This window comes from Octodon degus, unplaced genomic scaffold (genome assembly GCF_000260255.1).
Source record: "Octodon degus isolate 3935 unplaced genomic scaffold, OctDeg1.0 scaffold00020, whole genome shotgun sequence".
Lineage (NCBI taxonomy): Eukaryota > Metazoa > Chordata > Mammalia > Rodentia > Octodontidae > Octodon > Octodon degus.
The window spans coordinates 315,814-323,000 of record NW_004524596.1 but is presented as its reverse complement, the minus strand read 5'-3'; the positions used below and the strand labels follow the sequence as shown (position 1 = coordinate 323,000).

At 39.9% G+C, this 7,187-nt stretch overlaps 1 protein-coding gene across 1 annotated transcript in view; it reads right to left on the bottom strand.

The window, feature by feature from the left end:
- The window catches only part of Spast (spastin), a 94,860-nt gene that overhangs the window by 31,078 nt on the left and 56,595 nt on the right, over positions 1–7,187 (bottom strand). The window lies entirely within an intron of this gene.

Genomic DNA, 7,187 nt, shown 5'->3' with positions numbered 1-7,187 from the left:
AATTAACCACTAAGAAGAATATATGCAGTGTATTATTTGTTGAAACTGTCCTTCCGATTTGATTTGAAACTGTCTCATTGCTATCTCTTTGTCAATAAAACTTTGAAAAAAATAAATAAATAAATAAAAAGGCCAGACATAGTGGCACACACCTGTAATTCCAGCACTCAGGAGGCTGAGGCAAGAGGATTGCTTGTGAGCTCAAGGTTAGCCTAGGTTGCATGAGTTCATGGCTGAACTACATAGTGAGACCCATCTCAAAACAATCCCCAAAACAAAACAAAAAAACTATGAGTTCAGCTGGATATGATGTTGTACATCTATAATACCAGCACTTCTAGAGGCCGAGTTGACAAGAGCATAAACTCAATACCATCCTCAGCAATTTAGTGACTTAGTGAGACTTTCTCAAAAAAGTGGAGCAGGGATGGGGGAAACACTGGAAATACAGTTCAGTGTGAAAGCCTGGGGTGCAGAGAAAAATAAAGCTATAGACCCAAGGTTAAGTTTTTTGGTATCACAGGGATACAGTACTTCACCTCAATGCCATAAAAGTCAAACTATTGTCAGTGTACCAAGTTTATCATTAACTCATTGCCCACTATACAACCTTCTAAGTAAGATTCCCGTGCATATCTAATTAGGGACTAAGAAAATTGTGAACTCATTTCTGTTCTTAAAATACAGTCTTCTTGGGCCAGGGATATAGCTCAATGGCATAAGTGCCTGTTTGGCAAGTATAAGTTCCTGAGTTCTATTTCCGGTACCAAAAAAGAAAAAAAAAAAAAAAAAAATCTGCTCTTGGTTTCCTGATCAAATTTAAGTTTCTGGCTGGCATGGTGGCATGCATGTATATTCTAAGCTACTCAGGAAGCAGAGGCAGGTAGGTAATCTGAGTCCAAGAGCTCAAAATCAGCCTGGGAAATATGGTGAGATTGCATCTCAAAGAAAAAAATTAAGTGTCTTTCTCTACAAAGCTGAAAGTTGAGGTAAATCCCTCACAGTGGCCTCTTAGCCCCTTTGAGCTTCTCACAGACAGAAACTAATCAGGAATTATGTTGTTATCACCTGTTGTATTTCAGTGTATCTAATGCCAACACTTCAAATTTTTATAGGTACTATATTTTTTCATCAGATTTGTATTTCAGTTCAAACATTTGTCAAAATATAAGATTTTGGTAAAATGCAGCAACTAAGACATCACTGGGCAATGAAAAAGGAAACAAGGGGAGGAAAAAATAAAGCAGTTAAAGATTTGACAAATTATTTCACAATTCTATATACAATACCCCAGTTCACTCACTCATTCTGTACATCTACAATTATACCTGTGCTACCCCAAAACTTCTTTGAATGTCACTGTAGAGTTACTGGAAAGTAAAAAATGAAACCTAAATTGTGGTTTAAAATAAAATATCACAGCACTTGGGAGATTGAGTCAGGAAGACTGCTATGAGTTCAAGGTCAACCTGAACTACAGAGCAAGACTATCTCAAAAAATCAATCAATCAATCAATCAATCATTCAAATCCAAGGGAAAATCTGTCACATTTCAGTTCAGAATAAGAAAGTCAAAAACAGCCAGCCCTTATCCCAGACAGTAGAAAACTACTTTACTTGTAGCTTAAGAGGAAAAAGATGGTATTTGTCAGGGGTTAAATTGTGCTTTACCAAAACAAGTAGAATTCCTATCCCCAGTATCTATCAATGTGACCTTACTTGCAAAGAGTATTTGTGGATGACTAAGTCAGTGTAATTTTGGAGGGGTCTTATTCAGTATAAATGTGTCCTTCATAAAAAGTGGAGATTTGAAAATGCATGCACTGGGCCAGTGAGATAGCTCAGTGGTCTCAAGCACCTGCTTAGGCAAGCTCAGGCAAAGCGCAGGGACCGCTATTCATGCCCTAGCCTCACATACCATGCCAGCCCCGCCCCAGGGTGGGCTGAGCCAGTCACAAAAAAGAAAGAAAGAAAGAAAGAAAGAAAGAAAGAAAGAAAGAAAGAAAGAAAGAAAGAAAGTAAATATATGCACTAGGGAGAACACCAACAAAAGATAAAACAAGAAACTCCAGTGACGCATCTACAAGCCAAGAAATGCCAAACATCACCAGCAAACCAACAGAAGTCGAAGTATGTAAACAGCCCTGTTGACACTTTGATCTTGGGAGTTCCAGGTTTCTATAGTACAAGACAATACATTTCTGATGTTTAAGACAGCAGTTTAGGGTACTCTGTTATGCAAGTCTACCAAACTAATATAGTATTTCATAACATAATACCAATTTCTTTTTTTCTTGTCTTTTTGAAACAGGGTCTTGCTATGCAGCTCAGGCTGGCCATAAGCTCACTCTGTAACCCAGGCTGGTCTCGAACTTGCAACAATCCTCTTGCCTCAGCATCCACCCCAAAAGCTGGATTATAGGCATGTGCCACCACACCTCACCCAAAATACTAATTTTTAAAAAGTCTCATCAATGCATTTAACTGTCTTTTTATGCATTTTCCCCCTGTACTTAGACAGGGTCTACAGGGTCTCACTACGTAGATCGGACTCATAGTGATTCTCCTATTTTCAGCCTCCCAAGTGCTGGGATTACAGGCGCACGCCACCGTGCCCAATCTCAATCAGCGTCTGGGGCCAACACGACATGCTGGTGACTGCCTGCTTAGGCAGAGTGCAGAGGCCATCAAGCTGGCCCTCTTTTTATGTATTTAGTATAGGTCTACAGGGTCTCACTATACAGATTGGACTCATAGCGATCCTCCTGTTTTCAGCCTCCCAAGCGCTGGGATTACAGGGACACACCACCACACCCAGTCTCAATTACCATCTCAGGGTGCCTGGGGGTGGGGCCGGCTCAGTACATGGAGGATGGAACTCCAGTCCCTGCGTCTGCCTAAGCAGGAGCTTTAATGTGCTGAGCTATCTAGCCGGCCCACATTAACTTTCTACACTGAAGACTGATATTCATCATGTGTAAGAAATAGAAAACTCATAGAAAATTATTTTTGGAAATATCATTTGCCACGCCTGGTGGCATATGTCAATAATCCCAGTACTCAGAAGGCTGAGGCTGGAGGATCACTATGAGTTCCAGGTCAGCTTGAAATAGATAATGAAACCCTGCTTCCAAAAACAAAAAAAAAAAAATCCTTATTTATATTTAACACAGTAGAGGGCCGGCCAGATAGCTCAGCAGAGTAAAGCACCTGCTTAGGCAGATGCAGCGACTGGGGTTGACTGGAGTTCAATCCTTCATCATGCCAGCTTCATGCCCAGGGTGTGCTGAGGAGGCAACTGAGACTGGGCGTGGTGACACAAGCCTGTAATCCCAGCACTTGGGAAGCTGAAAACAGGAGGATCACTATGAATCCGATCTGTGTAGTGAGACCCTTGTAGACCCTGATCTAAATATATTTATTTTTTTTAAAAAAGCACACATACATTTATTTATTTAATAGTTTACTTTGGCAGATTTTATTAGTACAATGGATTGTGTGTATACACTTGCTGTCTTTTAGGTTTCTTCCTGTTACAGCCCATTCATTAAACTAGCCCTGTTCTACACTAACAACCTTAAGATGAGAACAAAATAGTAACAGTGAAACAGGAATTTAAAACATGACAAAACTGGAAAAAAACTTACATATTTTGAAGTTAAGCTTGCAGCACTGATATTAAAAAAGGTTGCATTAGATTCAGCAGCTACTGCTTTAGCCTTTAAAAATCAGAAAAACAAACACATTAGTTCCGTATTTTGCTTTAAAAAAAGATAGTGACATTTAATCAACTTAAGTGCTAGAACAGATTTTCTAAAAATGTACAAGAGAATTCCCACATATGGCAATGCATATGTTTCCCTTTGCTGGGAGAAAAAGTTCTGGAAAGAGCTTTGCTTCTTTACTCTCTTGTAAGAGAGAATGGGTATGTGGGGTACTAACCTTTAAGAATAGAAAAATACCTGGTATGGCAGGGCATGCCTATAATCCCAGCTCTTGGGAGGCGGAGGCCGGAAGATTATTGCAAGTTAGACACCAGCCTGGGCTACAAAGTGAGCTCAAGGCCAGCTACAGCTGCATATGAGACCATGTCTCAAAAAGCCAAAAAAAAAAAAAAAAAAGGAAAAATAACTGGTTACATGAAGACAAATAGCTACTGAAAAAGTTATTCTTTTTCTATGGAGAAGAAAGATACAGAAAAGAGAGGTAGGGCCAATGAGAGATAGCTCAGCGGACTAAGCGCCTGCTTTGGCAGGAACAGGAACCAAGGTTGCAGTCTGCACAGGGGCCCTGCCCCTGGGGCGTGCTGAGCTGGCAACAAGGTCTGGGCACGGTGGCTCACTCCTATAATCCCAGCCCTGGAGAGGGTGGAAACAGGAGGATCACTATGAGTCCAAGTTGCATAGTGAGATCCTGTACCAATGCATAAATGAAAGGGGAAAAAAAAAGGCATTTAGACCTTGGTACCAATTTCTGGTAAAAGGATACTAGAAAAACACATACTATTTAATAAAATCTATTAAGACAGCAAAATATTAACAGTTAGAAAGATATTCAATATGGTATGGTAGGGTAAGCTCTTCCAATAAACTAGGGCCGGGGAGATGGCTCAGTGGAATAAGCACCTGGCTGGAAAGCACAGGGTCCTGAGTTCAATTGCTGGTTCACAAAACAAAAACAGAATTCTTGGGACCAGGGAGATGGCTCAATGGAATAAGTGCTTCCCTGGCAAGCACAAGGGTCTGAGTTCAATCCCCGGTCCGCAAAAAAAAAAAAAACAAACCAGGCAGGGATGGCGGTATATACTTGTTATCCCAGCACTTGGGAGGCCAAGTCAGAAAGACTGCAGTGAGTTCAAGGCCAGTTTGGGCTAAATAGTAAGTTCAAGGCCAGCTTGAACTGCATAGCTACGCTCTGTCTCAAAAAGACAAAAAATGGGCTGGGGACATGGCTCAATAGAATAAGTACTTCCCTAACAAGCACAAGGGCCTGGGTTCAATCCCCGGTTCCGCCAAAACAAAAAAACAAACAAACAACAAAAAAAAAGCTAAACTAAACCAAAAACTGTTACTCTTGAGAGTAACAGTTTTCTGTTTATTTAGTTCAATGAGAAGGTTCTGTGTTTTCCTAGTATTCCAACAGAAAACTGAAAATTCTTACCAGCATTGTCTTCCCATTTCCAGGTGGACCAAAGAGTAATAATCCCCTGGCAGGTGCTCTAAGTCCTGTAAACAACTTTAAAAAATATATATTAGTTCACAACTACAATTCTGTTGTTGGATTGTTTTTTCTTTGGAACCCGGAATTGAACTCAGGGCCTTGAGCTTGCCAAGCAGGCACTGTATGACTGAGCTATATCCTTGGCCCACAACTATGATTCTGAAGATAAATTTTTCCACCACACATTCTAAATGTCATTTGCCTTCTAATAAAATTATCATTTTCTGTAGCACCCTCCCAAACAGAAATGACCAAGGCTTTAGAGAAAATACAGATCAATAAACCAGTATAATTAAAAGGAGAAAGACAAAAAAAAAAAAAAAAATCATATCCTAAGTGATCAAAATAAAAGACACTAGTTAAACAAGAGATTGAATGTAGGCCTATATATCTACTAGGAAATCCCACTAAGTCACACTATATGGATAAAATAGATACAAATCTTAGCAAAAACTGGAAAAGGGGCGGGGGAGTATGAGTCAGTGGTAATGTATTTTCCTAACATACCTGAGGCCCTTGGTTCTATCTCTAGCACATGCACACGCGTGCGCGCGTGCACACACACACACACACACACACACACACAAATAAATAAATAAATAAATAAAAGGTTGTGGGGAGTAACAGAGGACACAATAAATTCTTAGAGAATTAGAGGTAAATTCTGAGAGGCTGAAGCAGGGCCTACGTCATGAGTTTGAGCCTAGCTTTGGCAACTTAGTGAAACCTTGTCTCAAAATAAAAACATAAAAGGGGCTGGCAGATAGCTTAGCAGTCTAAAGTACCCGCTTAGGCAAGCTTATACAAGCTTAGGAAAGTGCAGGGATCGCAGTTTAATCCTTGGCATCATATACCACACCCCCAAGACAGATGAGCCGGCCACAAAAATTAAGTAAATACATAAATAAACAAATAAAATAAAAGCATACAAAGGACTAGGGATATAGCTCAGAACAAACACCCTAGGTTATATAGGGGCAGGGGCAATGACAAATGATATTTTAATATTCTCAAATTATTTTAATGATTTAATAGCAAAAATTTAGCCTTATCAAGTCAGTGATTTCATGTGCTCAAATGAGTAATTAGTAAAATAAAAGCATTTAGGGGCCGGGGAGATGGCTCAGTAGAATAAGCACTTCCCTGGCAAGCACAAGGGCCTGAGTTCAATCCCCGGTTCCGCAAAAAAAATAAAAATAAAAGCATTTAGTACCTTCTAATACAGTAAATCCTAAGCAATAAATACCATGAAGATAGTATATGAGTAGGACTATGACAAAAGAGAGCCCTACAAACATTGCACATTCATTTAAAAGTGCTTCCATCGAAATGAATACAACTCTATATCCACAATACATTGATTTATTTCACAAGACGTAAATGTTCAAGGAGAAAAATGACTCAAAGATTTACTTTTTGCAATATAAATGAAATAGCATTAAATATGCATTCTGAGCGAGGTGGGATGACACACGCCTGCTATCCCAAGTACTGGCAAGAATGCCACAAGTTCCAGGTCAGCCTGGGTTACACCTCAAGGCCAGCCTGAACTATAAACTTTGTCTCAAAAAGACAATAAAAGGTCTGGGCTTGGTGGCCCATGCTTGTAATTCCAGCAGATTGTTTTTAAAGCTTAATTATTTTTTCTTAATTTCCTGTTTCTGTAGTATTATTTCTGTGGGGTTCCCCCCTGGATTTTTGAGACAAAGTCTTGCTATGTAGAGTTCAGGCTAGTCTTGGACTCACTGTGATCTTCCTGCCTCAGCCTCCTGAATGGTAGGATTACAGGCATGCACCATCATACCTGTATCTTAATTTTAAATCTCTTCCTCACCTTGATATAAAAAATTACTACTTTTCTAAGTAAATCTAAAAACAAGAGGGGGCCAGGGAGATGGCTCAGTGGAGTAAGCGCTTCTCTGGCAAGCACAAGGGCCTGAGTTCAATCCTCGGTTTCACCAAAAATA